Here is a 24,603-nt window from a genome sequence, read left to right as displayed (position 1 = left end):
TGACTTAAATAGGTAACAGAGAAAACACTGAGAGCACTTATTCTCGCACAAATTTGCTCATAGGGCAACTCAACATCAGGCCGGTTAGCTCAGCTGGTCAGAGCGTGGTGCTAATAACGCCAAGGTCATGGGTTCAATCCCCATACTGGCCACGATTATCAGCAACAACAGCACATGTGTAGGCGCCCTTCCATAACACATGACTTTTAAAGATATATCAATATATTTGATGCTGCTTGTCCTGGAACGGATCACAGGGGAAGCAATGTGAGCAGACATCCCTTGCCCCGATTCTCACAGGACATAATCTACATCTCTTTTCGAGTGGACACACAGAAATACCAATGCAAGACCAGCATGGTTTATTTCTTGTGAGTCCTGGACCTTCCCTCAGGCCTCCTCACCGTGCAACTGATCCAAAATATCTCCCCTGGGGGGAATCTACATGATATTCTGACCAGATGCCCATACTGCCTGATCTGGCTTCATTCAAAGAAGAGCGGCAGAGACTGTATTCTCAGCGTATTCCAGATGACTACGCTTATCACCCTGATCCAAGAGGGTGAGCCTAATCACCACAGAGTGGAAGATGATTTCATCCCTTATGCATTCGCAATCTCATTCATTTAGTTGTAAATGTAAAATAACAGGAAATCACTGTAACTGTGAAAACACACAATATTTCTGTTCTTTTACACAAAAAATTAGAAATACATATATTTATTGTTAAATTATGTTCACAAATGTAGCGTGATTTCACAAATATTTGTCTGTTATTTAATTAAATAAACTGTAAAATTCAACTTTAAAACTCTAAAAAAAAGTTTAAAAATCATTTAAAATTACTGAGAAATTAATAGTAAAATAACTATTTAATTTGTAATTTCACTATAATTTCTTTGTTAATTGACTAATTTTTTCATTGAAAATAACTACAATTACTGTAATTTCCTAGATGGTAACATTTATTAACATTATACAGTATTAACATTTATTTTGAAAGTACTTCAGCATGTCTGAATCAGGAGACATTCTACTGCTGCAACGTCTCCCTGCACAAACCATGGATTTATTATATTATCTTAGAACTTATAATACTTATAATACATTGCATAAACACACACTAAAAAATTTAAAAAAAAAACGTCTCACATGCCCGGCACAGACTGGGACCTGAACCTGATCAATGTGATGACAACAACGCGACAATTCATTGGAGTACTGAAATGCGCGGTTCCCAGAAGAAGAAGAAGACATGCCATTGGCTGTTACAGGGACACTGAACATCCGACTTTGACGTGACGGACGGTTAACAAGTTCAACAACCACCGCGCGGCTGTTCCCGTTTGGTCGACAGAAACTTTGAGCGAACAGCAGCTAATGTCCAGGCAGGAGGAAGGACGAAGGCAGAAGGCAAGTATCAAACTGAAGCTGAGTAGCATTAGCTTTATTTACCACCATGCCTCTGACTTTACTCAGCAAAAGGCACCGAATCCGCTAGCATGTCGTCAATTGAAATGTTAGCTAACTATGATGACAAAAGCATGGCCCTTGGCGTCTTCACCTGTTGTCTGGCAGTGTAAGCTGCATTTAGTAGTCAGCCAGACCAGCCACTAACGTTAGTGTAACCGAGGGTCTTCTTATTATTATATTGAGGTATATAAAAGAACCACAGGTAGCGTTCTCACATTCGCTGGCTTGAACGGCAGCCGCCCTTTATTCACACACACCTTGAGTTACAGGTTAACCCCGGAACCATTTCCTGTCTTGTGTACAAAATAAAAGCTCTTCACATTAATACCGGATGTTACCAACATGCTAAACATCCCTCTATACAGGGCTCATAAAAATAGCATTCATACCTATGGCCCCTCAAAAAGAAACGTCCTCGTTTCAACAAAAAAACTGTAAAGACCACATTAGCTTTATCCATACACTTAAAGTAATGCAATGAAAACAAACACAACGCAATCCCGACACAATGCAACCTGACTAGTGCAGTCACAGTAAAGCACGCCCCACTACATTTTCATGCACACCAGCAAAAGCTGATACACCACAGCGTTTGGACATGCAAAACCACACACAAAGACAAAGTATCATTACAGCACATTAAACCTGGCAAAACAGAGCATTTGCTGACTTTCTTAATATTCCCTCTCTTAATTGCAACAGCATAACTTAATGAACAAATATAATCTAACTGTATGATACATAATCCCTAAAATGAGCAGGTTGTCTCAGGAGCCTTCCTGACCGGGAAACTTTATGTTGTGCTTCCCCTGAGTCAGGGTGTTGACCCACATCCAAACCCACTGTAGCAAGTGACTCTTGTGGCTCTCCATTGAACTCAGGCAACGTAGTGGAAAGAGCAGAAGGTATCGGTAGTGTGTAAGGTTTCAGTCTGTTATAGTGTACTACTTTCCCACTCCCCGTACAGCTGGAAGGATCCCCAATGCGATAGGTGAGTCCTCGCTCCCCCTGTGTGTCTAACACTGCCATGACCCTGTAAGGGCCCTTCCAATGAGGAGCCAGTTTCAATCGATCCTCTGTAGGATCATGCAGCCAAACAAAATCCCCCACAGTGTATGGCCGATGACGAGCCATGCCATCATGGTAAAGTTTTTGTCTCTCGTGAGCATCTGCAGAACCCAGCCTGGCTCCACTAAAAGCAGCATCCAATCTGCCCATGAGTGATGTCACAAAGTCATCATAGCCACAAGAAGAGTAGGAGTTGGCCCTCTGAGACAACAATAAAACATCCACAGGAATACGGGCCTCACGTCCATGTGTCAGAAAATATGGGGAGTAATTGGTGCAGGCATGAACAGATGTATTGTAGGTAAAAGCCACATGCTTAACATATCCATCCCACTCCCCTCCATAAGTCTGCAATAACTTGGCCAGCTGGTCTATCAGTGTTCTGTTAAAGCGTTCCACCATCCCATCTGACTTCGGATTATAGGGAGTGGTGCGTGTTTTTTTTATTCCCAAAAGCTCACAGAGTCTTTGAACAATCTCAGCTTCAAACTGCCGACCCTGATCACTGTGAACAGTCTCTGGAACTCCATGCACAAGAACATAGTCCTCAAATAGGCAACCTGCAACCGATTGGGCTGTTTGGTTGGGAAGAGCATATAAATTCACAAATTTTGTGAAGTAGTCTTCCACCACCAACACATATCGGTTTCCCTTTGATGTCACAGGCAGCTCAAGAATGTCAGCAGCCACTCTTTGAAATGGTCGTGTGGCTGGGGACCCACCCATAGGTGCCCGATGTCTTGGCACGGGTGCTCTGCGGGTCTGACAAGGCACACATAAGTCACACCACAGCTTGATGTCTTTAAACATAGAGGGCCAGTAACACACCTGCCTTGCTTGCTCAAACACTTTTTCCGCCGAGAAATGTGCAGATGCCGGGCCCCCGTGCAGGTGCTGCAGCACATCTGAGACAAGGGAACGAGGCACCACCACCTGACACAGAGCATCTCCAGTGAGAGATGAGCTCACCTTTCGACAAAGCAGTCCATTTACTACTGAAAGGCGGGGATATTCGGTCCATAATTTGCGAAGCCACCGAGAGCTGCCTCTCATCCTCGCCCGAGGTGGACGAGATCCATCCCCCTCAATCCAGTTCATGACTGGCTTTGTATCCAAGTCAGCCTGTTGAAGCTCCCTCATCCCCTGTTCTTCACTTGACAGAGCCTGAAGGAATGAGAGCACATCCGCCTCATTATTTGTCTCCGTAGGCTGACCATCTGGGTTGAGATCCGAGCTTAGCCGATTCACTATTTCCGGTGCTGGAGTAACTGTCTGTGACACAGTCTTTTCCTTCTCCGAGCTGATGACATTCACTTGAATCGCAGCATCCAAGAGGGTGACCTTGGACACACAGGATTCTGGTTGTTGAGGCCTCCGTGAAAGCGCGTCTGCATTTGTGTGTCGTTGTCCATCCTTATATTCAATGACCCAGTTGTAAGGATCTAGCTCCAGGACCCACCGGGCTCTTCTTCCAGTGGGATCTTTGTCGAGAGCCATGTTGCGGAGGCCTAAAAGGGGCTTGTGATCAGTGATGATGGTAAAAGCTGCTGATCCAATGTAGTGTCTAAACTGACGTACAGCCCACACTATAGCCCACAGTTCCCTGTCAAATGTGGACCAGCGCCTTTCGGTGGGGACAAGTGACTGACTGGCATATGCAACCACTCTTTCCAGCCCTTCCTTGTCCTGCGCCAGCACAGCTCCCACCGATTCCTGGGAGGCATCTGTATACACTCTAAAGGGGCTGTTAAAGTCAGGCATTATGACAACAGGAGCAGTTGACAACACTGATTTCAAATACTCAAAAGCTTCATCACATTCAGGTGTCCAGTCAAATGAAATGTCTTTACAAGTCAGCCGGTGCAGCGGGGCCGCACGCCGGGCAAAGTCTTTCACAAAACGTCTATAATAAGAGCACAGGCCCACAAATGCTCTTACCTCTGTTGGATTTTGGGGTGCGGGCCAGGTTTTCACTTTCTCTGTATTCCTGGGGTCCGGCTGTAGTCCATGACTGGAAACCACATGGCCCAGAAACACCACATTATCACGTGCCAGATGGCACTTTGCAGGATTCAGTCTGAGTCCTGCTGTCTTAATCCGGGAAAACACTTCGCGTAGCCTGGAAAGGTGCTCTTCAAATGTGGGACTGAATATCAACACATCATCCAGGTAGACCATGCACACCTGCCAGGGCAGGCCCCTAAGCACCAGTTCCATCATGCGCTGAAATGTTGCAGGAGAGTTCGTGAGGCCCATTGGCATTGCACGCCACTGGTAGAGGCCCCTGCCTGTAGTGAAGGCAGTCTTCTCTCTGTCGTCCTCGGCAACTTCCACTTGCCAATATCCGTTGGAAAAGTCCAATGTGCTAAACCAGACAGCCCCTGCCAGCGCATCCAAGGTGTCATCAACTCTCGGGAGTGGATGCGAGTCTTTAACTGTCACACTGTTCAGACGTCGATAGTCCACACAGAACCTCCACTCACCATTCTTTTTCTTGACCAAGACGACAGGCGAGGCCCAGGGGCTGCAGCTCTCCTCAATCATCCCCTGTGTTAACAGGGCACCCACTTGGCGGTCAATCTCCCCCCTCTTCTCTGGTGAAGTGCGGTAGGCGCGCTGACGGACAGGAGGATGATCCCCTGTCTTGATACGATGTTGGATGAGGGTGCATTTCCCTGTTGGCCCCTTTGTGTTGTTAAAGATGTCTGTGTGTTCCCTCAGCAGTGCAATCAGCTGTTCTTTTTGCTGTTCGTTAAGTGGAGAATCGTCGAGAGACACAGAGGGTACATCACCGACTGCAATGGCAGAGCAGAGTTGAGCTGAAGGCTGTGGGAGTGTCACTAGCTCAGATTCCTGCACTGAGTAAAACTCACCAAGATGCATGCCTTCTCTCAGTGGAATGTCCTGGTCTGTAGGATTGAGCAGACGAGCGGTTGTGGCCCCCTCTTTTACCAAGGTCACTGTGTGAGCCACCACACACTCACTGCCTCTTGGAAGATTGGGCGCCAGATAACCCATAAAGTCTGGTAGTGGATCAGATAGCACAGCTGGCGTCAGGCTAACAGGCACCATCATCTCACTGAGGGGTGGTAGTGTGACTGCCGTTGTGATGGAAACATTGCAGCATTCTGGAATAAAATCCTTGGTCCTTAACAGTGGGAATGCTGTCTCTCTCAACTGCAATCGACCTTGTTCAAAGTCCAAAAGGGCATGATTTGCTCTCAAAAAGTCCAGTCCCAACAGTGCTTTTTGTGTAGAACCTCTCATCACATAAAACACATGCTGCCAGAATTTGTTGCCCAGATGAAGGGTGGCAGTGATAGTGCCCAATGTGTCGAGCATCTGACCGTTCACAGCACGTGCATCAATCAGCTCAGCATTCAGAGGTCGTGTGCGTAGAGCAGGAACAGCCATGCGAAAATCAGAGCTTATAAATGATTCTGTCGATCCTGAGTCCACCAATATATTTATCTCCATACCTTCCAGGCTGCCCCTCACATAAGAAGTGCATCTGGGCTTCAAAGTGTCTTGAATTTGAACAGTATCTGGTAGAAGGGCGCATATTTCTCTTTCTTGGGGGCCCTTGCGTTCTTCAGCTGACGTTTGGGCCACAACACCAGCTATATCTCGTTTCCCGACTGGTGAGCAGGGCTCTCCCGCCTTGTAGAAAGAAAGCGCACTCCCGTCCGCCGCCGTGTCTCTCCAGCAAAGGTGTTCCTGGCAGGGCTGGGGCTCCGCCAACGTGGAGAGTGGGCGTGCTGCTCAGAGGATGTCCCATCTCTCTCTCTGTGGCTCTCCTCGCCACGTCTGTCCGACCAACCATGATCAGGCAAACGACCTCTCCAGCCCACTGGCGCTCGGCGTGACTGGCAGCCCAGCTCCCCACAGGTACACTGGCACTGACCTCCATGTGGTGGAGAATGTCTTTTCCATCCATCAGAGGCGTGATTTGACTTCAGCCGGTTATTGTCCTCCACCATACGTCTCATGTCCGTTCTCAACTCTCTTATGTCCTCAGTAAGTCTGTCCACAGCACGATACAGCCCGCCGCCATCAGATACAGACTGCACCATTGCTGCTGCACTTCCGACAACCAGAGGTGGGTGGGACTGGCTGTTAACATAGTCCAATTTTAAAGTCTCTCGAGCCATCTCACACCGTCCAGCAATCACCAAAGCCTCGTCCAAGTCAGTAGCCCCTTGCTCATGACACTTAGCCCTTAGAGCCGGGTCAAGCCCCGCGAGGAACCGTCTGAACTTTTCTTCTTTGTGAGCTATTCCCCCGTAACCAGGGAAAGCATCCTGAACCAGCTTACTAATCTCTGCTGCATACACTTCCAGACTCTCACCTGGGGCACGGGGACGAGCAGAGAGATTTGCTCTAAAACAGTCCAGGAAATGTCTCTGTCCAAAGGCTTCTTGTAGCTTCTCCTTCACAGCCGCATAGTCAGCCTGCACTGCTGCTGGTAAGCTGTCCCACAGAAGAAATGTTGCCTTGGATAGTCGTGTTGGCAGAATCCTTGCAAGTTCATATTCATAATCCAGCCTGGAGCCTCCAACCAGAGCTCTCACACCAACCTCATACTGTCTTGCCCAGCCTGAGAAACTCTGCTTTTCTTCGCCGGTGAAAGGCGGTGGGAGGTCGATCTTTACATTGCCGACGAAAGAATGCTCTCCCATTCGTCCCTTCTGATCCAGGGGATCAGCATCATGCAGCCACATTGTGCCTCACTGTATGGATGGATAGACCTGACAAAAAAGAACCAAAACAAAAAGGCTGGACTTTTGCGCTGGACAATGTGAGGGTATATTGAGGATCAACATCTGTGTTGGACGATATGGAGACTTTCCCAGATAGATACCAGATATGTTGTTGTAACGACTAAATGCATGATAGAAACTGGGGCTGATTTGATCTGAAACGCATCTGAAACTGATGGTTTGTCATCACTTTTTGTGTTTATTTAACTGATAAACAGGCCCAAGCCCCTGGCTCCCTTCCATAACTCATTTGGTACAGCAGAGAACTGCAGGTGTCCCATGATACGCAGCGTAAGCCTGGTTACATGCATTCATACAGGATTCATGAAAAGAATGTGGGCTTAGCTCCCTTCGATAGCTCAGTTGGTAGAGCGGAGGACTGTAGGTGCCCATCAACAGTTATCCTTAGGTCGCTGGTTCAATTCCGGCTCGAAGGATGTGCCAAGCTTTTGTATACAGAGGCTTTTTTGGCCAACTCCGTCAATCCTTTCAAAGCTTTTGGAATGTGCTGTTTTACGAAAGACTGTTCTACTCTTTATCGAACTTGCTAAGGGCTAGTGGCGCAATGGATAATGCGTCTTACTACGGATCAGAAGATTCTAGGTTCAACTCCTGGCTAGCTCGGCACGCTGGTTTTAGTCTCTCACTTCTCCCAATGCTATAGAACAGGATCGCTTTAAACCTTCTACTCCCTGGGTATCCCAGCTCACTTACACCCCAAAGATACCTCACAGTGTGTCGTCTTGCAACACATGTGGCTGACCCCACACCGTAAGGAAAGCTCGTCTTCCTCTTTATCTCTGCTGTCAATGATTTTGCTCCAAACACAAAAAAAAAACATGCCTGCCAGCCACATGCCGCAGAGCTACATATGCTATCCCTGGGATACGAAGGTGTTTCGAATCACATCAAAGCCACACACGACAAAAACCCATAACCAGCAGTGATCGTATAGTGGTTAGTACTCTGCGTTGTGGTCGCAGCAACCCCGGTTTGAATCCGGGTCATGGCAACCCCCTGACCTAATTTGTTTGCATGGCTGAAAAAAGATCCCACTTTCAACTTAGATTTCTTAAACTTTTAAAAAATTATTTTGTCTACAGGCCTCTGTCCCGTATCAAAGGTCTCAAAGAATCAAACAGCACAAATGCAGAAGGTCTGCCCATTTAAAGAGCATAAAAGGGGTCAAAGTATCAAACAGGCCCCAATGAGAAATAGTGCCTTTTTAATGAGTCGCCAAGGCCGTATATGTTCTGTGTTTTTTAGTTCTTCTAAAGGGAGGGTTTTCACACACCGCCACACCCAAAGTATAAACATCCTAACAACAGAAGATGAAAATCATGTGCCAAAAGAATGGATGGATAGACCTGACAAAAAAGAACCAAAAAAAAAAGGCTGGACTTTTGCGCTGGACAATGTGAGGGTATATTGAGGATCAACATCTGTGTTGGACGATGTGGAGACTTTCCCAGATAGATGCCAGATATGTTTTTGTAAGGACTAAATGCATGATAGAAACTGAGGCTGATTTGATCTGAAACGCATCTGAAACTGATGGTTTGTCATCACTTTTTGTGTTTATTTAACTGATAAACAGGCCCAAGCCCCTGGCTCCCTTCCATAACTCATTTGGTACAGCAGAGAACTGCAGGTGTCCCATGATACGCATCTTAAGCCTGGTTACATGCATTCATACAGGATTCATGAAAAGGATGTTGGCTTTGCTCCCTTCCATAGTTCAGTTGGTAGAGCGGAGGACTGTAGGTGCCCATCAACAGTTATCCTTAGGTCGCTGGTTAAATTCCGGCTCGAAGAATGTGCCAAGCTTTTGTATACAGAGGCTCTTTTGGCCAACTCCGTTAATCCTTTCAAAGCTTTTGGAATATGCTGTTTTACGAAAGACTGTTCTACTCTTTATCGAACTTGCTAAGGGCTAGTGGCGCAATGGATAACGCGTCTGACTACGGCTCAGAAGATTCTAGGTTCAACTCCTGGCTAGTTTGGCACGCTGGTTTTAGTCTCTCACTTCTCCCACTGCTATAGAACAGGATCGCTTTAAACCTTCTACTCCCTGGGTATCCCAGCTCACTTACGCCCCAAAGATACCTCACAGTGTGTCGTCTTGCAACACATGTGGCTGACCCCACACCGTAAGGAAAGCTCGTCTTCCTCTTTATCTCTGCTGTCAATGACTTTGCTCCAAACACAAAAAAAAACCATGCCTGCCAGCCACATGCCGCAGAGCTACATATGCTATCCTTGGGATACGAAGTTGTTTGGGATCACATCAAAGCCACACACGACAACAACCCACAGCCGGCCGTGATCGTATAGTGGTTAGTACTCTGCGTTGTGGTCGCAGCAACCCCGGTTCGAATCCGGGTCATGGCAACCCCCCGACCGAATTTGTTTGCATGGCTGAAAAAAGATCCCACCTTCAACTTAGATTTCTTAAAATTTTTAAAAAAATTATTTTGTCTACAGGCCTCTGTCCCGTATCAAAGGTCTCAAAGAATCAAACAGCACAAATGCAGAAGGTCTGCCCATTTAAAGAGCATAGAAAGGGTCAAAGTATCAAACAGGCCCCAATGAGAAATAGTGCCTTTTTAATGAGTCGCCAAGGCCGCATATGTTCTGTGTTTTTTAGCTCTTCTAAAGGGAGGGTTTTCACACACCGCCACACCCAAAGTATAAACATCCTAACAACAGAAGATAAAAATCATGTGCCAAAAGAATGGATGGATAGACCTGACAAAAAAGAACCAAAACAAAAAGGCTGGACTTTTGCGCTGGACAATGTGAGGGTATATTGAGGATCAACATCTGTGTTGGACGATATGGAGACTTTCCCAGATAGATACCAGATATGTTGTTGTAACGACTAAATGCATGATAGAAACTGGGGCTGATTTGATCTGAAACGCATCTGAAACTGATGGTTTGTCATCACTTTTTGTGTTTATTTAACTGATAAACAGGCCCAAGCCCCTGGCTCCCTTCCATAACTCATTTGGTACAGCAGAGAACTGCAGGTGTCCCATGATACGCATCTTAAGCCTGGTTACATGCATTCATACAGGATTCATGAAAAGAATGTGGGCTTAGCTCCCTTCGATAGCTCAGTTGGTAGAGCGGAGGACTGTAGGTGCCCATCAACAGTTATCCTTAGGTCGCTGGTTCAATTCCGGCTCGAAGGATGTGCCAAGCTTCTGTATACAGAGGCTTTTTTGGCCAACTCCGTCAATCCTTTCAAAGCTTTTGGAATATGCTGTTTTACGAAAGACTGTTCTACTCTCTATCGAACTTACTAAGGGCTAGTGGCGCAATGGATAACGCGTCTGACTACGTTCAGAAGATTCTAGGTTCAACTCCTGGCTAGCTCGGCACGCTGGTTTTAGTCTCTCAATTCTCCCAATGCTATAGAACAGGATCGCTTTAAACCTTCTACTCCCTGGGTATCCCAGCTCACTTACACCCCAAAGATACCTCACAGTGTGTCGTCTTGCAACACATGTGGCTGACCCCACACCGTAAGGAAAGCTCGTCTTCCTCTTTATCTCTGCTGTCAATGATTTTGCTCCAAACACAAAAAAAACCATGCCTGCCAGCCACATGCCGCAGAGCTACATATGCTATCCTTGGGATACGAAGTTGTTTGGGATCACATCAAAGCCACACACGACAACAACCCACAGCCGGACGTGATCGTATAGTGGTTAGTACTCTGCGTTGTGGTCCCAGCAACCCCGGTTCGAATCCGGGTCACGGTAACCCCCTGACCTAATTTGTTTGCATGGCTGAAAAAAGATCCCACTTTCAACTTAGATTTCTTAAACTTTTAAAAAAATTATTTTTTCTACAGGCCTCTGTCCCGTATCAAAGGTCTGAAAGAATCAAACAGCACAAATGCAGAAGGTCTGCCCATTTAAAGAGCATAAAAAGGGTCAAAGTATCAAAAAGGCCCCAATGAGAAATAGTGCCTTTTTAATGAGTCGCCAAGGCCGCATATGTTCTGTGTTTTTTAGCTCTTCTAAAGGGAGGTTTTTCACACACCGCCACACCCAAAGTATAAACATCCTAACAACAGAAGATGAAAATCGTGCGCCAAAAGAATGGATGGATAGACCTGACAAAAAAGAACCAAAAAAAAAAGGCTGGACTTTTGCGCTGGACAATGTGAGGGTATATTGAGGATCAACATCTGTGTTGGACGATGTGGAGACTTTCCCAGATAGATGCCAGATATGTTTTTGTAAGGACTAAATGCATGATAGAAACTGGGGCTGATTTGATCTGAAACGCATCTGAAACTGATGGTTTGTCATCACTTTTTGTGTTTATTTAACTGATAAACAGGCCCAAGCCCCTGGCTCCCTTCCATAACTCATTTGGTACAGCAGAGAACTGCAGGTGTCCCATGATACGCAGCGTAAGCCTGGTGACATGCATTCATACAGGATTCATGAAAAGGATGTGGGCTTTGCTCCCTTCGATAGCTCAGTTGATAGAGTGGAGGACTATAGGTGCACATCAACAGTTATCCTTAGGTCGCTGGTTCAATTCCGGCTCGAAGGTTGTGCCAAGCGTTCGTATACAGAGGCTCTTTTGGCCAACTCCGTCAATCCTTTCAAAGCTTTTGGAATATGCTGTTTTACGAAAGACTGTTCTACTCTTTATCGAACTTGCTAAGGGCTAGTGGCGCAATGGATAGCGCGTCTGACTACATTCAGAAGATTCTAGGTTCAACTCCTGGCTGGCTCGGCACGCTGGTTTTAGTCTCTCAATTCTCCCAATGCTATAGAACAGGATTGATTTAAACCTTCTACTCCCTGGGTATCCCAGCTCACTTACACCCCAAAGATACCTCACAGTGTGTCGTCTTGCAACACATGTGGCTGACCCCACACCGTAAGGAAAGCTCGTCTTCCTCTTTATCTCTGCTGTCAATGATTTTGCTCCAAACACAAAAAAAACCATGCCTGCCAGCCACATGCCGCAGAGCTACATATGCTATCCTTGGGATACGAAGTTGTTTGGGATCACATCAAAGCCACACACGACAACAACCCACAACCGGCCGTGATCGTATAGTGGTTAGTACTCTGCGTTGTGGTCGCAGCAACCCCGGTTCGAATCCGGGTCACGGTAACCCCCTGACCTAATTTGTTTGCATGGCTGAAAAAAGATCCCACTTTCAACTTAGATTTCTTAAACTTTTAAAAAAAATATTTTTTCTACAGGCCTCTGTCCCGTATCAAAGGTCTGAAAGAATCAAACAGCACAAATGCAGAAGGTCTGCCCATTTAAAGAGCATAAAAGGGGTCAAAGTATCAAACAGGCCCCAATGAGAAATAGTGCCTTTTTAATGAGTCGCCAAGGCCGCATATGTTCTGTGTTTTTTAGCTCTTCTAAAGGGAGGGTTTTCACACACCGCCACACCCAAAGTATAAACATCCTAACAACAGAAGATGAAAATCGTGCGCCAAAAGAATGGATGGATAGACCTGACAAAAAAGAACCAAAAAAAAAAGGCTGGACTTTTGCGCTGGACAATGTGAGGGTATATTGAGGATCAACATCTGTGTTGGACGATGTGGAGACTTTCCCAGATAGATGCCAGATATGTTTTTGTAAGGACTAAATGCATGATAGAAACTGGGGCTGATTTGATCTGAAACGCATCTGAAACTGATGGTTTGTCATCACTTTTTGTGTTTATTTAACTGATAAACAGGCCCAAGCCCCTGGCTCCCTTCCATAACTCATTTGGTACAGCAGAGAACTGCAGGTGTCCCATGATACGCAGCGTAAGCCTGGTTACATGCATTCATACAGGATTCATGAAAAGGATGTGGGCTTTGCTCCCTTCGATAGCTCAGTTGGTAGAGTGGAGGACTATAGGTGCACATCAACAGTTATCCTTAGGTCGCTGGTTCAATTCCGGCTCGAAGGTTGTGCCAAGCTTTCGTATACAGAGGCTCTTTTGGCCAACTCCGTCAATCCTTTCAAAGCTTTTGGAATATGCTGTTTTACGAAAGACTGTTCTACTCTTTATAGAACTTGCTAAAGGCTAGTGGCGCAATGGATAACGCGTCTGACTACGGATCAGAAGATTCCAGGTTCAACTCCTGGCTAGCTCGACACGCTGGTTTTAGTCTCTCACTTCTCCCACTGCTATAGAACAGGATCGCTTTAAACCTTCTACTCCCTGGGTATCCCAGCTCACTTACGCCCCAAAGATACCTCACAGTGTGTCGTCTTGCAACACATGTGGCTGACCCCAAACCGTAAGGAAAGCTCGTCTTCCTCTTTATCTCTGCTGTCAATGATTTTGCTCCAAACACAAAAAAAACCATGCCTGCCAGCCACATGCCGCAGAGCTACATATGCTATCCTTGGGATACGAAGTTGTTTGGGATCACATCAAAGCCACACACGACAACAACCCACAACCGGACGTGATCGTATAGTGGTTAGTACTCTGCGTTGTGGTCCCAGCAAATCCGATTCGAATCCGGGTCATGGCAACCCCCCGACCCAAATTGTTTGCATGGCTGAAAAAAGATCCCACTTTCAACTTAGATTTCTTAAACTTTTAAAAAAAATATTTTTTCTACAGGCCTCTGTCCCGTATCAAAGGTCTGAAAGAATCAAACAGCACAAATGCAGAAGGTCTGCCCATTTAAAGAGCATAAAAAGGGTCAAAGTATCAAACAGGCCCCAATGAGAAATAGTGCCTTTTTAATGAGTCGCCAAGGCCGCATATGTTCTGTGTTTTTTAGCTCTTCTAAAGGGAGGGTTTTCACACACCGCCACACCCAAAGTATAAACATCCTAACAACAGAAGATGAAAATCATGTGCCAAAAGAATGGATGGATAGACCTGACAAAAAAGAACCAAAACAAAAAAGCTGGACTTTTGCGCTGGACAATGTGAGGGTATATTGAGCATCAACATCTGAGTTGGACGATGTGGAGACTTTCCCAGATAGATGCCAGATATGTTTTTGTAAGGACTAAATGCATGATAGAAACTGGGGCTGATTTGATCTGAAACGCATCTGAAACTGATGGTTTGTCATCACTTTTTGTGTTTATTTAACTGATAAACAGGCCCAAGCCCCTGGCTCCCTTCCATAACTCATTTGGTACAGCAGAGAACTGCAGGTGTCCCATGATACGCAGCGTAAGCCTGGTTACATGCATTCATACAGGATTCATGAAAAGAGTGTTGGCTTTTCTCCCTTCGATAGCTCAGTTGGTAGAGCGGAGGACTGTAGGTGCCCATCAACAGTTATCCTTAGGTCGCTGGTTCAATTCCGGCTCGAAGGATGTGCCAATCTTTTGTATACAGAGGCTCTTTTGGCCAACTCCGTCAATCCTTTCAAAGCTTTTGGAATATGCTGTTTTACGAAAGACTGTTCCACTCTCTATCGAACTTGCTAAGGGCTAGTGGCGCAATGGATAGCGCGTCTGACTACATTCAGAAGATTCTAGGTTCAACTCCTCGCTAGCTCGGCACGCTGGTTTTAGTCTCTCACTTCTCCCACTGCTATAGAACAGGATCGCTTTAAACCTTCTACTCCCTGGGTATCCCAGCTCACTTACGCCCCAAAGATACCTCACAGTGTGTCGTCTTGCAACACATGCGGCTGACCCCACACCGTAAGGAAAGCTCGTCTTCCTCTTTATCTCTGCTGTTAATGATTTTGCTCCAAACACAAAAAAAACCATGCCTGCCAGCCACATGCCTCAGAGCTACATATGCTATCCTTGGGATACGAAGTTGTTTGGAATCACATCAAAGCCACACACGACAACAACCCACAGCCGGCCGTGATCGTATAGTGGTTAGTACTCTGCGTTTTGGTCGCAGCAACCCCGGTTCGAATCCGGGTCATGGCAACCCCCCGACCGAATTTGTTTGCATGGCTGAAAAAAGATCCCACTTTCAACTTAGATTTCTTAAACTTTTAAAAAAAATATTTTTTCTACAGGCCTCTGTCCCGTATCAAAGGTCTGAAAGAATCAAACAGCACAAATGCAGAAGGTCTGCCCATTTAAAGAGCATATAAGGGGTCAAAGTATCAAACAGGCCCCAATGAGAAATAGTGCCTTTTTAATGAGTCGCCAAGGCCGCATATGTTCTGTGTTTTTTAGCTCTTCTAAAGGGAGGGTTTTCACACACCGCCACACCCAAAGTATAAACATCCTAACAACAGAAGATGAAAATCATGTGCCAAAAGAATGGATGGATAGACCTGACAAAAAAAGAACCAAAACAAAAAGGCTGGACTTTTGCGCTGGACAATGTGAGGGTATATTGAGCATCAACATCTGAGTTGGACGATGTGGAGACTTTCCCAGATAGATGCCAGATATGTTTTTGTAAGGACTAAATGCATGATAGAAACTGAGGCTGATTTGATCTGAAACGCATCTGAAACTGATGGTTTCTCATCACATTTTGTGTTTATTTAACTGATAAACAGGCCCAAGCCCCTGGCTCCCTTCCATAACTCATTTGGTACAGCAGAGAACTGCAGGTGTCCCATGATACGCATCATAAGCCTGGTTACATGCATTCATACAGGATTCATGAAAAGGATGATGGCTTTGCTCCCATCGATAGCTCAGTTGGTAGAGCGGAGGACTGTAGGTGCCCAACAACAGTTATCCTTAGGTCGCTGGTTCAATTCCGGCTCGAAGAATGTGCCAAGCTTTTGTATACAGAGGCTCTTTTGGCCAACTCCATCAATCCTTTCAAAGCTGGAATATGCTGTTTTACGAAAGACTGTTCCAGTCTCTATCGAACTTATTAAGGGCTAGTGGCGCATTGGATAACGCGTCTGACTACGTTCAGAAGATTCTAGGTTCAACTCCTGGCTAGATAGGCATGCTGGTTTTAGTCTCTCACTTCTCCCACTGCAATAGAACAGGATTGCTTTAAACCTTCTACTCCCTGGGTATCCCAGCTCACTTACGCCCCAAAGATACCTCACAGTGTGTCGTCTTGCAACACATGTGGCTGACCCCACACCGTAAGGAAAGCTCGTCTTCCTCTTTATCTCTGCTGTCAATGATTTTGCTCCAAACACAAAAAAAAAACCATGCCTGCCAGCCACATGCCGCAGAGCTACATATGCTATCCTTGGGATACGAAGTTGTTTGGAATCACATCAAAGCCACACACGACAACAACCCACAGCCGGCTGTGATCGTATAGTGGTTAGTACTCTGCATTGTGGTCGCAGCAACACCGGTTCAAATCCGGGTCATGGCAACCCCCCGACCGAATTTGTTTGCATGGCTGAAAAAAGATCCCACTTTCAACTTAGATTTCTTAAGCTTTTAAAAAAATTATTTTGTCTATAGGCCTCTGTCCCGTATCAATGGTCTGAAAGAATCAAACAGCACAAATGCAGAAGGTCTGCCCATTTAAAGAGCATAAAAAGGGTCAAAGTATCAAACAGGCCTCAATGAGAAATAGTGCCTTTTTAATGAGTCGCTAAGGCCGCATATGTTCTGTGTTTTTTAGCTCTTCTAAAGGGAGGGTTTTCACACACCGCCACACCCAAAGTATAAACATCCTAACAACAGAAGATGAAAATCATGTGCCAAAAGAATGGATGGATAGACCTGACAAAAAAGAACCAAAACAAAAAAGGCTGGACTTTTGCGCTGGACAATGTGAGGGTATATTGAGCATCAACATCTGAGTTGGACGATGTGGAGACTTTCCCAGATAGATGCCAGATATGTTTTTGTAAGGACTAAATGCATGATAGAAACTGGGGCTGATTTGATCTGAAACGCATCTGAAACTGATGGTTTGTCATCACTTTTTGTGTTTATTTAACTGATAAACAGGCCCAAGCCCCTGGCTCCCTTCCATAACTCATTTGGTACAGCAGAGAACTGCAGGTGTCCCATGATACGCATCATAAGCCTGGTTACATGCATTCATACAGGATTCATGAAAAGAATGTTGGCTTTGCTCCCTTCGATAGCTCAGTTGGTAGAGCGGAGGACTGTAGGTGCCCATCAACAGTTATCCATAGGTCGCTGGTTCAATTCCGGCTCGAAGGATGTGTCAAGCTTTTGTATACAGAGGCTCTTTTGGCCAACTCCGTCAATCCTTTCAAAGCTGGAATATGCTGTTTTACGAAAGACTGTTCCAGTCTCTATCGAACTTATTAAGGGCTAGTGGCGCATTGGATAACGCGTCTGACTACGTTCAGAAGATTCTAGGTTCAACTCCTGGCTAGATCGGCACGCTGGTTTTAGTCTCTCACTTCTCCCACTGCTATAGAACAGGATCGCTTTAAACCTTCCACTCCCTGGGTATCCCAGCTCACTTACGCCCCAAAGATACCTCACAGTGTGTCGTCTTGCAACACATGTGGCTGACCCCACACCGTAAGGAAAGCTCGTCTTCCTCTTTATCTCTGCTGTCAATGATTTTGCTCCAAACACAAAAAAAAACCATGCCTGCCAGCCACATGCCGCAGAGCTACATATGCTATCCTTGGGATACGAAGTTGTTTGGAATCACATCAAAGCCACACACGACAACAACCCACAGACGGCCGTGATCATATAGTGGTTAGTACTCTGCTTTATGGTCGCAGCAACCCCGGTTCGAATCCGGGTCATGGCAACCCCCTGACAGAATTTGTTTGCATGGCTGAAAAAAAATCCCACTTTCAACTTAGATTTCTTAAACTTTTAAAAAAATTATTTTGTCTACAGGCCTCTGTCCCGTATCAAAGGTCTGAAAGAATCAAACAGCACAAATGCAGAAGGTCTGCCCATTTAAAGAGCATAAAAGGGGTCAAAGTATCAAACAGGCCCCAATGAGAAATAGTGCCTTTTTAATGAGTCGCCAAGGCCGCATATGTTCTGTGTTTTTTAGCTCTTCTAAAGGGAGGGTTTTCACACACCGCCACACCCAAAGTATAAACATCCTAACAACAGAAGATGAAAATCGTGTGCCAAATGAATGGATGGTTTTTCATCACTTTTTGTGTTTATTTGATAAACAGGCCCAAGCCCAAGGCAGCTGTTCCCTGCTGATCCCGCTCCCGTACCTGTTGTCCACAACCCCAGTCCTGCATGTCCCACCATGGTCCAAACACCTTCACACCTTTCTTCTCCTTCACCTGTCATCCCCAACCCCAGTCCTTCCTCTGCCCCATTTGTTTTTGTGTGTCCAACTCCAGTTCCTGCTGTCCATCAGATTGCTCCTGCTGGACCCATTCCCTCTCCACCACTTGCTCGTAAGCCCTATGTCCGCACTGTGGAGAAAAACAAGTGTAGTCTGTGCCACCAGCCCCTGGCCACAGCCAGTATTATGGCCACATTTACTGCCCACAGACAGCTGTTGATGAAGAGGAAGAGGGCAGAAAAAAAAAATGTACTCATTCTTTTCATTGACTGTTATTGTGTGAGTGTGTGTGTGTGTGTGTGTGTGTGTGTGTGTGTGTGTGTGCGTGTGTGTGTCTGTGTGTGTGCGTGTGTGCGTGTGTGCGTGTGAGTGTATGTGTGTGTGTGTGAGTGTGTGTGTGAGTGTGTGTGTGCGTGTGTGCGTGTGTGTTTGTGTGTGTGTGTGTGTGTTTGTGTTTTTGTGTGTGCGTGTGTGCGTGTGTGCGTGTGAGTGTATGTCTGTGTGTTTGTGTGTGTGTGTATTTGTGTGTGTGTGAGTGTGTGTGTGTGCGTGTGTGCGTGTGTGCGTGTGTGTTTGTGTGTGTGTGTGTGTGTGTGCGTGTGCGTGTGCGTGTGTGCGTGTGAGTGTATGTGTGAGTGTGTGTGTGTATGTTTGTGTGTGTGTGTGTGTGTGCGTGTGTGTGTGTGTGCGTGAGTGTATGCGTGTGCGTGTTTGCATGCGTGTGTGTGCGTGTGTGCGTGTGAGTGTATGTGTGTGTGTGTGTGTGTGTGTTTGCATGCGTGTCTGTGTGTGTGTGTATGTTTGTCAGTGTTTTTGTAAATATGAATAAAAATAACTTTATTTCTACACCAGTATTCTTTGTTTTTTCCTAGCACACCTATGGAAAACCTTTGTAAACTCACACAAATTTACAAGAAAGGGAAATAATGGTATTGCTGATAGATCCACAGGCTGTGAGAACTGAATCTCAGAAACATTACTTTGATATGTGGCACTCGTGTTTCCCTGTTCCAACAGATATCCTTTGAATGGTGTTACAGTGACCCCCGACCCCCCCGTTTCTCTCCACAGTCGCCTCAGGCACGCTCAGGACGGGAGATTGGACCGAAAAAGAAAAAGTTTTCAGTGCAATCTGTTGGTTTCCTTAGCTAGGAAATTATTTTTGAATTGGCTCTATATGAACAAATTGGATTATTTTATGAATAATTATGATTACAATGAATTGAATTTCAATTGGCTTGAATTGGACATTATTATCTAAGTGCCTTGAGATGACATTTCTTGTATTTGGCGCTATATAAATAAAAATGAATTGAATTGAATTGAATACATACATACATTGTGGGATGGATAAACACTTTCTAAATGTACCCCAAACTGCTTATCTTTCATGTTTACCCACTACAGACGTATAACAGGCAACGGCAAATGATATAACTATTAGCCAAGACGAGGTCGCTGGAGTAGACCAGGGGCTCAAACCCAAATGCCTTCCTACGCACAAAAATATCCGGATGTATGAATCTGTGCGTACGCATCAATCCAAGAACATTTCCTTTGTACATCCCATCAACGTGGAATTGAGCGCACGTGTTGGAGTACCTGACTTCTCCTTGTCCACGCCCCTACCTAAATATGCAAATCTTCTTTAAATGAGCCCTGCACCTGCGATTCCCTGCGATACCACAGGCAACTCAATGTGCTTTACATAAAGACAAGGCATTTAAAAGAACAGAATAAAGCAGCAATTTAAAGAGAAAAAAATAGAATGAAAATTAAAAACACAGTTAAAAGCAATCAAAGAAGAGGGGAAAAAGAAAGATATAAACTCAACCATAAGCACACCGAAAGAGAAATGTTTTTAACCTGGATTTAAAAGTGCTTACAGTCGTGGCTGATTTCAGTTCTGCTGGTAGTTTGTTCCAGTTGTGTGCAGCATAACAGCTAAAAGCTGCTTCACCGTGTTCAGTTTGAACTATGGGCTCCACTATCTGACCTGAGTCAGCAGATCTCAGAGCTCTGCTGGGTTTATACTCTGCTAGCATGTCATTCATGTATTCTGGACTTAAACCATTCCGTGATTTGTAGACAAGTAGCAGAACTTTAAAATCTATTCTGTATCTGACCGGGAGCCAATGTAAAGACTTGAGAACTGGGGTGATGTGATGTGATCTCTTTGTTCTGGTTAAAACTCGGGCTGCAGCGTTCTGAATGAGCTGCAGCTGTTTGAGACTCTTTTGGGGGAGTCCAGTCAGAAGACCGTTACAGTAGTCAAGTCTGCTGGAGATGAAAGCATGAATCAGCTTCTCCTGATCTGTTTGGGACATGAAACCCTTAATTCTGGATATGTTCTTAAGTTGATAAAAGGCTGATTTGGTGACTGATTTGATATGATATTTGAAGGTCAGGTCTGAGTCTATCAGCACGCCGAGGTTCCGGACTTGGTCTTTAGTTTCTAGAGACAGTGACTCAAGATGTTTACTGACAGCAAACCTCTTCTCTTTGTTGCCAAACACAATGACCTCAGTTTTTCTTGATTTATATGAAGGAAATTTTGGTTCTTCCACTTTTTGACTTGCTCTAAGCAGTCGCACAATGACTCTATAGGACTGCAGTCATCTGGAGATAGTGTGAGATATATCTGTGTGTCATCTGCATAGCTGTGGTAGTTGACTTTAGAGTTCTTCAGAATTTGACCCAGAGGCAGCATGTATAGGGTGAACAGAAGGGGTCCAAGAACTGACCCCTGAGGAACTCCACGTCATAGCCACTCGATCAGATTGATTACTTCCAATAGTCACAAAATAACTCCGCTCCTCCAAGTAGGACCTGAACCATTCTAGGACTGTCCCGCTGAGTCCTGCCCAGGTTTCCAACCTGTTCAGCAGTATACTGTGATCTACAGTGTCAAATGCAGTACTGAGATCCAACAATACCAGAACTGACACCTTGCCTGAGTCAGTGTTCAACCTTATGTCATTTAACACTTTAATGAGAGCCGTTTCTGTACTGTGGTGAGGTCGGAAGCCTGACTGAAATTTGTCAAGGAGTCCACTGGAGTTCAAGAAGTTACTGAGTTGATTAAAAACCACTTTCTCAACAATCTTGGCTATAAAAGGAAGATTTGAGATGGGTCTGTAGTTGGTTAAAATGGAAGCATCCAATGTTGTCTTTTTTAGGAGTGGCTTGATGGCAGCTAATTTTAAGGGTTTAGGAAACGTGCCTGATTGAAGTGAGCTGCAAATCTGTTTGGACAGAGCTTACAATAGTTTTAAAGAAGTCAGATGGCATTGTGTCAAGACAGGATTTTGATGGTTTAAGATGCTGGACTGTTTCTTCTATGGTTTTTTGGTCAACTTTATTGAATTCTGACATCATAGTTGATTGATTCCTAGGTGGTTTTAAGGTTTGCGTCATTTTATTATTTTGCTGATTTATGTTGATATTTAGCCTTATAGATTTGATTTTTCATTGAAAAAACAAGCAAATTCATTGCATTTTTCTGTGGAACAGAGTTCTGAAACTATCTGATTTGGGGGGGTTGTCAGCTTATTAACCATAGCAAACAGAGCACGAGTGTTGTTGATGTTCTTATTAATCATTTCAGATAAGTGTTGCTGTCTAGCGCGGAGTAACCCGTGGTTAAAATTACAAAGACTTTGTTTGTAGAGGTCATGGTGAATTTGAAGTTTAGTTTTTCTCCATTTACGCTCTGCTTTCCTGCATTCCGTTTTCAAGGCCTTTACCATCATAGTGTTTCTCCATGGTGTTCGCTTTCTGCTCAAGATCCTCTTATTTTTAACAGAGAAGACTAAAAGTCTAAGAAGACTAAATGGACAGAGATGATTTATAACTTTCCACACGTTTAGGTCATGGCACCCCACTGTGAATATAAATGTAAAAAACACATTTCTAACACTTTGCACGAACCGTACAATAATGACAAGTTTGAGTTCAAGTTGTGTTGAATTGTTTAATTATTATTACATGTTTCTCAAGCTGTGGAGAGAAAACAGAATTAAATACAGTTCACAACACGAAATTCTCCTTTATCTGAATTTATACTAACATCCCTCTCCAGTTTCATAATCTCGAGCTTGATCTTCTTTATTTTCAGTTTCTTGTGTTCCATATCTAGTTTGGTGCTCTCTTTATTGGACAAACACATTTCTTCAAAGGCTACTTACCACTCTGAAATATTTTCCTTTACTTTACCTTCACCTACTGCTAGGTACGCTTTTGGCTGTTAAAGCGGAACTCCGGTGCATTTGAAGCGTGTTTCCATTGCTAGGGGTTGTCAAATAGTGATAGTAGGACACAGAGAGGTGCGTATCTGCGCTCCCTGTGTGGAGATCGCTCTGTCCGCACACCCTGTCATGCGAGGCTAATACGTGGTGGCTAAGGGGCAAGCGCTAACCCTTCCACGTAAAACAACAACTTGCACACTGCAGAAACGTCATACCACTTTATAACCCATCCGACAATAAAGTCACAAGCCTTACCATCAAAACCATATACATGGTTCTCACATTACTGGCATGGGGACGTTACAAAACAACTTTATAAACAGTATGTAACTCACCGGCTGGTTGTAGGCTCGCGCATGTGAAAGCCCAAAAGAGTCGATGGAGAATAATCCCATATACAAAACAATTATATTCTCTAGAAAAACTGCGTTCAAGTATTTCAAACATTACAACAATACATGCCCAGTAATATTCTTGCTGAATAAATAATGCTGATGGAGCTGTATGAGGATTTTAAAAGTGTCATAACCAGAAATGGTAATACAGCTAAGATCAATAAAGCGAAGAAACGGCATGACTAACAACTGCTAACAAGACTAAATGCGTAAGTTATGAAAGTTTCATACCATTGACATTCATTTTAGGCTGGCAGGCATACCCTCTGTCACCCAGCAATACACCCAGGAATTCACCTGTGAATACATGATGTTACCATCACAACCTCATAAGTAGTGACATTCTTAACACAGCCATGATGTTAAAAGTGGTTATCAATAGAGGTTCTGTGGCTCACCTCGTGATAGGCGCCAATAGAGTTCCGAACCACTCGGGAGTCGTGGACCGAGCCGGGCCACTTTGCCACAACATTACTGATCAAATAGTCAGCATTGCAGACCATCTGAAATGATAAGATGTTAAACCAATGAATGCACAGTACAGGCAATGTGACGGCAGGCACATTCTTACTAAAAAGTACACTTGTTAAGTATTTGTCAGGGGACTTACCATTCTGCAGGATGTTCTTATATTTTACTTTGACTTGCTGCCATGTCCGTTTTGGCCCAGTCATGTTAAATCTACACACACAAAAACACACACACACACACACACACGATGAAACAGTGGAGGAGCATGGAGTTACATTTAGATAGTTTCACTCACATGCAGTCAATTTCAACTTATTCAAAATCAAAGTGGGTTACAAATATGTTTTCAAATATGTTAATTAACATTTTATTTGTAGCCTAATTGTGATAGTTTCAGTAGAGTGGTGAGTGTGTATTTGTGCACTACTTACGCATTCAGGAGGTCAGCAATGGTTTGCCACGCTTGCTCCCTTTGTTTTTTAACTGTGGCAGTATTTCCTTTTTGTTTTATTTTCTCCTTCACCTCTTCATATGCTTCCATTAATAGTTCTTGCTCTGCTGGGGAGAGATACGCCACCCTTGTTGCCATGGTGAATAAGTGAATCTATAATCGATCGTGGGGTCTATTTAAGCAAGCCGTGTGCAGCACTTATCCAGGATCGGTTTCACCTGGCTTAATGAATCCGTGTCTGCTCATCCTGGCTTGGCCTTTGTGCAACACACTAAGCCTGGGCGCCCATGTTTTGGATTCCTTGAACCTGGCTAAGTAATTCATCCTGGATGTCTAAATCCTACTTTTGTGCAACGGGCCCCTGGTGTTGCTGGATCTTAGTGCAGCTTTTGACACAGTGGATCACCAGATTTTATTAAACAGAGTTAGAAGTCTGGTGCTCTGGCACTGTTCATAAATGGCTTTACACCTCTCACAGATTGACAGTTTTTCATAAGTATGGATACATGCTCCTCGAGAATTCAAATTAAGTGTGGGGATCAATTTTAGGCCCATTGCTTTTTAATCTGTA

At 44.7% G+C, this 24,603-nt stretch overlaps 11 non-coding genes across 11 annotated transcripts; all 11 read left to right on the top strand.

Moving 5' to 3' along the window:
* The first annotated feature begins 78 nt into the window (after nucleotides 1-78).
* On the top strand, nucleotides 79-152 carry trnai-aau (transfer RNA isoleucine (anticodon AAU)). The gene has a single exon. It is a non-coding gene; the product is annotated as a tRNA-Ile (tRNA).
* Nucleotides 153-7,649: 7,497 nt separating this feature from the next.
* Nucleotides 7,650-7,738, top strand: trnay-gua (transfer RNA tyrosine (anticodon GUA)). Its single transcript is given in 2 exon segments — nucleotides 7,650-7,686; nucleotides 7,703-7,738. It is a non-coding gene; the product is annotated as a tRNA-Tyr (tRNA).
* Nucleotides 7,739-9,231: 1,493 nt separating this feature from the next.
* Nucleotides 9,232-9,304, top strand: trnar-acg (transfer RNA arginine (anticodon ACG)). Its single transcript has one exon. It is a non-coding gene; the product is annotated as a tRNA-Arg (tRNA).
* Nucleotides 9,305-9,620: 316 nt separating this feature from the next.
* trnah-gug (transfer RNA histidin (anticodon GUG)) lies at nucleotides 9,621-9,692 on the top strand. The gene has a single exon. It is a non-coding gene; the product is annotated as a tRNA-His (tRNA).
* Nucleotides 9,693-10,409: 717 nt separating this feature from the next.
* On the top strand, nucleotides 10,410-10,498 carry trnay-gua (transfer RNA tyrosine (anticodon GUA)). The gene is given in 2 exon segments: nucleotides 10,410-10,446; nucleotides 10,463-10,498. It is a non-coding gene; the product is annotated as a tRNA-Tyr (tRNA).
* Nucleotides 10,499-11,787: 1,289 nt separating this feature from the next.
* On the top strand, nucleotides 11,788-11,876 carry trnay-aua (transfer RNA tyrosine (anticodon AUA)). Its single transcript is given in 2 exon segments — nucleotides 11,788-11,824; nucleotides 11,841-11,876. It is a non-coding gene; the product is annotated as a tRNA-Tyr (tRNA).
* Nucleotides 11,877-12,377: 501 nt separating this feature from the next.
* On the top strand, nucleotides 12,378-12,449 carry trnah-gug (transfer RNA histidin (anticodon GUG)). The gene has a single exon. It is a non-coding gene; the product is annotated as a tRNA-His (tRNA).
* A 716-nt stretch (nucleotides 12,450-13,165) lies between these two features.
* On the top strand, nucleotides 13,166-13,254 carry trnay-aua (transfer RNA tyrosine (anticodon AUA)). Its single transcript is given in 2 exon segments — nucleotides 13,166-13,202; nucleotides 13,219-13,254. It is a non-coding gene; the product is annotated as a tRNA-Tyr (tRNA).
* A 114-nt stretch (nucleotides 13,255-13,368) lies between these two features.
* trnar-acg (transfer RNA arginine (anticodon ACG)) lies at nucleotides 13,369-13,441 on the top strand. The gene has a single exon. It is a non-coding gene; the product is annotated as a tRNA-Arg (tRNA).
* Nucleotides 13,442-14,544: 1,103 nt separating this feature from the next.
* On the top strand, nucleotides 14,545-14,633 carry trnay-gua (transfer RNA tyrosine (anticodon GUA)). The gene is given in 2 exon segments: nucleotides 14,545-14,581; nucleotides 14,598-14,633. It is a non-coding gene; the product is annotated as a tRNA-Tyr (tRNA).
* A 2,668-nt stretch (nucleotides 14,634-17,301) lies between these two features.
* trnay-gua (transfer RNA tyrosine (anticodon GUA)) lies at nucleotides 17,302-17,390 on the top strand. Its single transcript is given in 2 exon segments — nucleotides 17,302-17,338; nucleotides 17,355-17,390. It is a non-coding gene; the product is annotated as a tRNA-Tyr (tRNA).
* Nucleotides 17,391-24,603: the final 7,213 nt, after the last annotated feature.

The sequence above is a fragment of the Odontesthes bonariensis genome, chromosome 8, assembly GCF_027942865.1.
Source record: "Odontesthes bonariensis isolate fOdoBon6 chromosome 8, fOdoBon6.hap1, whole genome shotgun sequence".
In the NCBI taxonomy this organism is placed as follows: Eukaryota; Metazoa; Chordata; class Actinopteri; order Atheriniformes; family Atherinopsidae; genus Odontesthes; species Odontesthes bonariensis.
The sequence above is the reverse complement of the archived record's forward strand: the minus strand, read 5'-3'. Positions and strand labels throughout refer to the sequence as shown.